Raw genomic sequence first — 8,430 nt, 5'->3', positions numbered from 1 at the left:
TCTTGGGATCCCACGGGTTAATAAGGAAGTTACGGCTAAGCGCATGTATAATGTGTTTGGTTGGTGGACAAGTGTGAGATTATTTTCTTTTTGCCTAAAATAATATTCGATCGACTGGGCGGAATAGATAAAAAAGTAGATTCTGTTTCTTTATTATCCAGTTACCAAACATAATCGGGCGAAATTTGAATCGTTTTTCATATACAATTTGTATTTAGATCAGAAATCCCGAACTAATCTAACTGTACTCTTTCTACAAAGTGTAATTTAAAGGAAATACCACTCTTGGTAATGATTAATTTCATCATATTAACAGTCCTCTGATTTAGGCATATCACAAAAACAATTGAATGTATTATATGACGCTCTAATGCTTCAACAAAAAAACTTTTGGTATTTAACTTCGTCAAAATATTCGGACGGACCTATCATTTATACTTTTATGGTATATTTAATAATAATAAAAATGATAATTATAATAATAATAATTATAATACTAGTAGTAGTAGTAGTAGTAATATATATGTATGTGTGTGTGTGTTGATGTATTGGTAAAAAAACAGGAACGGCCGCTTAAAAAATACAGTAAATCCGCCAGAAAAGAAATGTATTTTGTGTGACCTGAAGTGAGTAATGCAGTGGAATTCGAGGCTGGAAAAACCTGTTACGCATGGAAAGTATTTATAGACCTGGGAAACCACTTCATGTGTAAATATATATATAAGCATTTTATGTGACTTTAAGTGAGTTATGAAGTGGGATTCCAACCTTTAAAAACCTGTTACGCATAGAAAGTATTTATAGGCCTGGAAAACCACTTCATGTGTACAGTATGATGCAGTGGGATTCTAGGGTGGCAAAACCTGTGACGCACATAAAGTATTTATATGCCAAGTAACCACTCCATGTGTATATAGAAGCATTTTGTGTGACCGCAAGTGAGTGATGAAGTGGGATTCCAGGCTTGAAATACCTGTTACGCATAGAAAGTATTTATAGACCTGGGAAACCACTCCATGTGTACAGTATGATGAAGTGGGATTCTAGGGTGGCAAAACCTGTGACGCACATAAAGTATTTATAGGCCTGGGAAACCACTCCATGTGTATATAGAAGCTTTTTGTGTGATCGTGAGTGATGAAGTGGGATTCCAGGCTTAAAAAACCTACTACGCATCGAAAGTATTTATAGGCCTGGAAAACCACTCCATGTGTACAGTATGATGAAGTGGGATTCTAGGGTGGCAAAACCTGTGACGAACATAAAGTATTTATAGGCCTGGGAAACCACTCCATGTGTATATAGAAGCATTTTGTGTGACCGCAAGTGTGTGATGAAGTGGGATTCCAGGCTTGAAAAACCTGTTACGCATAGAAAGTATTTATAGACCTGGGAAACCACTCCATATGTATAGAGTGATGAAGTGGGATTCCAGGCTGGAAAACCTGTGACGCACATAAAGTATTTATAGGCCTGGGAAATCACTCCATGTGTATATAGAAGCTTTTTGTGTGATCGTGAGTGATGAAGTGGGATTCCAGGCTTCAAAAACCTGTAAAATATTTATAGGCATGGAAAACCACTTCATTTGTATATATTTAAGCAGAATTTTGAGGTCTTGTTCAGAGTTTCGTAAACCGTTCACGATGGCTGATTTCTTCAAGGAAGACAAGCCTCATGGATGGCTTAAACGAGTGATATATAAGAAATACCTTCAGGCGTATGTAGCAAAGATATTAAATTCTAATTTGAACGTTGTGCTAATTGATGGATTCGCTGGTGAAGGGAGATATGGGAGTGAATGGGGAAATAAAATAGAAAGCTATGGCTCTCCATTGATTATGATCATGGTAGTTTTGCAGTTTTACTGCAATTTTATCGACAGAAAAAATAAACAAACGATGGGAACCACATGGACAAATCTTCACGAAACTGCTATCCGTCGATTTATGGACGAACTTACCGAAGAGGGTGAAGAGGTCAGAGGGGCGGAGTTAGGTGACATTGGAATAACATATATTTATCTCGTAGAGAATAAACAGAAAAACTTTCAAGCCTTGAGAAGGAATATACAATTGTACCTGGGTTCATTTTTCCGTTCAGACGCGGATTTAGAAACCTCCGAACGCGACAAAAGTGTCATCATACGGGTGAGGCATCCCCAGTTTCCTATTACAATAAGTATTGAAAGAGAAACGTTCGGTGAATTCCAGCGTGAAAGATTATATAAGTCAAGAACACTGACTATTCTTGATCCTTTCGGTTACAGTCATACCCCAATGCAACATGTGCAGAAATTTGTTGACACGGAAAGTGAAGTTCTGATTTCGTTTATGAGCGGATTTGTAAATAGATTTTGTCGAAAAAATCCAGGGTCTGTTGCAGAACTGTATGGGATTGACAGGCCAAGCGGAAATCTTGCCGAGTTTGTGAGAATCGTAAGAGACAACGCAGATGGTAGTACAGCCGAAAATCCGAAATCCTGCACCAAGAGTTATATAAATCATATGAAAAAGCGCACTGGATCGGCGTATGCACTATTTTATGAGATGAGAGGAGGCAGTAATAATGTCATATACCATCTTATTCACTTTGCTAATCACCCTAAGGCGTTAGAGGCAATGAAAGAAACGCTAAACACTTGTACCCAGTGTAAAGGAGAGTTCAAAATGTCTGACTTTAAGGTACTGGTTGAGGAAATTCCGCTTCAACTTGGAAATGCACAAAGCGAAGAGGAGTTGGCAAACACAATATTTCGAGAATATTGTGGTAAGACTGTGATGCTTGCGGAGATAGAGAACTATGTTTTAGAGCACACGCCGTTTGTATTTAGAAAGAAAGCGCTGAAGCTGTTAGAAACAGAGCCCGATCCGAAGATGGTAAATGTTGTTGATGCAAGTGATACCCAAAAGCAACGTCGTGGATGGACTTACCCTGACTGGGGTGCTTGGGAACTGTCATTTCGTGGCGGCGATACATGATCACGTTGAATCGATGAATAAATATAATAGGACAGAGTGTTAAACATAGCATTCTATGAGACATGTAAAGATCATACGAACGTACTTTTGAGGTGCACTCGGACTCTCATAATTCACCAGCAATAAATACTTATGTTTAAATCAAGATTTAAAGGGCCATAACTCAGCAGTTAGCCTTCACAAGATATTGCGTAACTGCATACATGTATAAATCTAGAGTGATAAATAAACATACTGGATTGTGGCAACATTTCAAAGGTCATTAACCAGGAGTTAGTCATCACAGGAGTTCGTGTATCTATATACATTTATGACGTTAGAGCGTGAAATGAAGCATATAAGACTGTGGCGGTGTGTATACAAATTATACTTATTCAAAGGCGATAAATACACTTGTATAATAAACATAAATTTTGAGTGATAAACCTTTAACTACTAACTAAATGATGCATTTATGGCAAATATAAATTGCTGATAATATGACTGTAACCGTGTATTGAAAAGTTGAAAACGCAAAAAAAAAAATAAATGATTGGTGAATGCTAAAAGATTTACTGTGATCTTCTATCGTGTCATAAGGTAGAAATACAGTGTTTTCTGCACCTTTCTTTGAAATTAAACTCGGTATCCTTTATATGAACCATTGTTATCGACAGTTGGTCATCCTTATTAGTAAGTTAAAACACTTGTTATACTTGTGGTAAACCTTATTTGGGAGTAAGAGTGAATCTTTAAGAAAAAGACTGTGCGAAATCATTCTATTACTACCGTGAGGATAAATTGGAGCGTTTTTAACCTAAAACTATTTATTAACGGTTATGTTACGTTTTTGTAAGTAAATTATTTTAATCACGAGGGTGGCGTTTGTGTCTAAGACCGTGTTGTCTAAGACCGCTTTCAATCAACGGCGAGTATTATAACTGAATAGCGTTATAATTTACCCATATGGTAGTTATAGAAGGGCTTCGATCATTCTACCGATGCAGGATTTAATGTCTTGATTAGATAAAATAGCATGGTATGGTTATAAATACATAATTTATACTGTGTAATATTAATGAATGTTTGGAGGTCGCAACAATGTTGATTTATTTCAAGTGTTTTACTAACATATTTGCCTAGATGTTAATTTTGTATTTTTTTAAAAATCAGCTTATTTTACCCACCTTGCTAGTGTGATTGTTTAGAAACCCCTAATAAGTAAACAAATATCTTATATTATTAAACTTTATACTCTCTTTATTCAACAAATATCCGGGAAAGCAGTGTATACTATTTTCACCTTCAGAAATAAACATTTATCCACTGTGACTGATTATAAACTTGGTACCCTCATAAGTAAACAAATATCCGTGAAACTGTGTTTATATTTATACCTTATTTATTTAACAGTTGTCCATGGGAACTGTGCTTAATTTTTATACTTTTTATATATTTTGTAAAATGCCAAATATCCATCGACACTGTGTATAACTTAATACCATAATGAATGAACAAAAACTGTGGGTAATATGTATTCCTTCAGAAATAAACAATTATCCATTAAGGTTGTTTATAAACTTTATACTCTTATAAATGAATGAGTATCCATTGAAATTATGTATCAATTGTATACCAGTTTGAATAAACAATTATTTTATTAAACTTCATTAAAAACAAAGTTGTGTTATGACGTGTTGTCTTTTTTATCGAATCCTTGGAACCCAATCAAACAGAGAACGCTGAATTTAGAATACATAAACGTGTACAGTTTATTTTCAATTTCAACAAGGCAACATGCCTTGGACTCTACAAATAAATAAGTAAGGCACATTTTATTCATATATAGTTCAACACATAGTCAGGATGAGTAATCACATGACTTACAGGGGTTTTTACATTGCTCATCACGGTTCACATATCTTAATAAAGCAATTCTTGGTCAAAATTTTAACGTTGCAGTGTTGTAAAAAATGTCGTCAAAACAGATTGCATCATCAAAATACAAACACATCGAAACATTTTATACGCGTACCAGCAAGAAGTTGCAAAGCCTTTTATAGGCTAAGATTTTATTTTTTTTCTGTCAAAATTTATTTAGAAACTAACGTATATTAAGTGTTTGTGAACATTGGTTGTGACCCGTGGTGAGCCATGTGGGAACCCTTTTAATGCACCAGTCAATTGTTACCACGTCCTCCCCCCACCCTGTCCAGGGAATAGCGGGGATTTTCGGTCCAGCCATTCTCGGGTGATATCCCCACCCACTGGTAAAATCCCGGGATACCGGGGTAAGGCACATTCCCCGCTATTTTCGGTGCAAAAACAAAACCACTGCATTCACTCGGCACTGGGGGGGGGGGGCGTGGAATGTAAAAACACGGCCTATTTTCCCCGCTATCCCCGGTATATCCCCGTACTTTTGAGACCGTGGTTAACAAATGACTGGGGCATAAGTCACATGATTACTCACCCTGTGGTAACAAAACAGATATGGCAATATAAAGAACAATGATAATGGTCATAGCAAAGTGGCGGATCTATGGTCTACTGTTAACACACTTGACTGTCAATCCAGGGGTCGCAGGTTAGATTCCCCACCGCACCACTTAATAAATACTTATCGGACTTTAAATTGGGGTCCCGTGTGACAGTGCTATACTTAAAGAATAAAGGTAGCTCTAACCAGGGTTACATTCTGCCTGTGCACTATGCTCCCAAAAACATAAAACGACTAACAACCTTATTAGAACACTCGCCTAATGGTGCGAGTATAAATAAGCTTACACACCACCACTGTCGTAGCAATAAACCAATGCCGGTATTATACTCAAGACTGCCTGCAATGCTATTATCCGATTGGTCAGATTTTTAGCTCTTAGTTTATGCGATGGTAATGTGTACGTCGTATGTGCGTGCGTTAGTGCGTCTGTAAACAGTTACTTGTGAACACGATACAGTCTTCAGTTTTGATTGTATCTCGATGAAACTTGTACAGTATTTAGATATCCATCCTTTCGAAAACTAGCCAGATCCGCCCATGCACTACTACATTTTGGCCATTGGAAGTATAAAAAATGCTCTTTTTAGCCGAATCTTCATGTATAGCCAAGTCCAGAATTAAAGAGAGACAACTTGTTTTTCGGTTGTGCAGTTGATTTTATGTTGTACTCTCCATTGCCCTTGTAGAAAGAGATCAAAATTACAGTTTAAAGGGGTTGATTGATTTTAGCTCTATTAACCCAAGGCCATTTTAGCTCTATTGGCCAAAGACCAGAAGTGTCTGTCGTTCGTGCATCCATCTAAACACAATAGCGTGTAAATGTTTGTTCAAATTATGCCCCTTTGGTCATTTCTGGCCACGCCCTTGGGTTCACAGGTTTGGTATACTTAAATTGGGAAATGGTTAAAATCTTTTTGTCTGAACCGCTGGGCAGACCCTTGCTAGTTTGAATAAGGCATAATTTAGTGGTCCGCTACCATGGTTGTTCAAATTATGCCCCTGGGGTCAAAACTGGCCCTGTCCCGGGGGCCACAAGTTTTCTAGAGACTTATATAAGTAAAATTTTAAAATATTTTTGTTTAAACCACAAGGCGTATACCTTTGTTATTGTTGTGGATCATCATATGATACCATCCAGCAAAACAGTTGAAGTTATGCCCCCGGTGCCAAAGCTGGGGGCCTTTCGACCTCCTTTTTTTATTTTTAAAGCTACAGCAATGTAACTTGGACCATGTGTACAGTATTGCGAACGAGCATTAATGTTGTCCTCGGATTACCTTGACTGTGACCTTTCGACCTACTTTTCAATATTGAAGCTACAGCAATGCAATTTGGACCATATGTACAGTTTTGCAAACGAGCATCAATGTTGTCCTCGGATGACCTTGATTGTGACCTTTTGACCTACTTTTTAATTTTGAAGCTACAGCAATGCAATTTGGACCATATGTACAGTTTTGCAAACGAGCATCAATGTTGTCCTCGGATGACCTTGATTGTGACCTTTTGACCTACTTTCTTATTTTTGAAGCTATAACAGTGACATTTTGACCATGAGTGCAGTTTTATTAACAATTATTTTTTTTCCTTGGATGACCCTGACTTGGCACATATTAAAACAGTTCACGCATTTAATCCGCTTACAACACGTTCTGTCCTCAAATGTTGAACGCACAGCGTTTTCAGCTAACTTAAACACAAAACGCAAACTGTATGTTTGTTACCTATTACTCATACATGCATGCTCTGGATTGAAAATGACCACAAGAGCCATGTCAGTAGAGCATAGGCCTTCATGGGCCTCTTGTTTTTCAAACCTATCTAAAAACAGAAAAGATTGTTTGATATTTGGTATTTTCCGGTAGTATCCGGCTTAAGGGTTATTCCGAAAAAGCATACATTAAAATTATTGTTAGTGTTATTTTTTCACTTCTTTCGCTAAATAAACAGTGTGTGTATACCTGACCCCAATTTCTCGAAACTTCTTAAGCTTAACAGGCTTAAGTCGCTTATTTCAATTAGCCAAAATACATACTGAAAATGGATTTTGATAATTCAAAAATGGTTTATTCTGATAATCATACAGATTATTCCTACATAATTTCTTAAAATTCTTGTAGAAGTAAATTTAACACATTTTATAGAACAACAAAAATAGTGAGATTAGCTTAATCCTGTTATAAGGGACTTAAGAAGTTTCGAGAAATTGGGGCCACGTGATTAATAAGGACAAACGTGCTTCATCGGAAGGAAACATTTTGTTCGAATGAAGACTTAAAACAAAGATAAAATTTATTTTATTACGCCATTTTGAAGCTGCACTCTCATAGATTAAAGGTTTTGACAACTTTTTTTAATTTTTGTCTTGGAATGAGCCAATTTTTGCGAAAATGCATAGATGCCAGTTATAAGACTGCTGACAAAAAAAACAAGATCGCGGATTTTTATATTTGAGTTCAAAATTTTATGTTTTGTGCATTTTTCTTTAACCGTTAGTAACAGTTTAAGCCATAAAACATTAATTTTCGAACGGAAATATGAAAATCTGCGATATGGTCTTTTGTCAGCATTCTTTGTCATTGGTTTGCAGATATTTATGCAAAAAATTGCTCTTTCCAAGACAAAAAATAAAAAGTTGTAAAAACTGAAAATCTGCAGTGCAGCTTTATAAGAAATAAAGGGTGGTCTATTCCGTTTAAAGAGCCCCGCCTTCGTTTTATTATCGGAGTTTGATAAAGTGATTAGTTTCATCAAACAAACCCGTTTCCCAAGTAATGTTTTGACAGTGCTCCGTCATATCAGACGGCCATTTTGTGAAAGGTTTTGTCGAAGATTTCTAACATAGTAAACCGTCCATAAACATCCGAGGTTGTTTTCGATGGAAAATGGCCGAGGTGTTCAGAATGTCAGTCGTCTCTTCACCCGGGGTGAAAGGTTCGAAGCAACAGTGACAAACGAGATCATAAA

This window comes from Mya arenaria, chromosome 10 (assembly GCF_026914265.1).
Source record: "Mya arenaria isolate MELC-2E11 chromosome 10, ASM2691426v1".
Classification (NCBI taxonomy): domain Eukaryota; kingdom Metazoa; phylum Mollusca; class Bivalvia; order Myida; family Myidae; genus Mya; species Mya arenaria.
Note: the sequence above shows the minus strand (reverse complement) of the source record.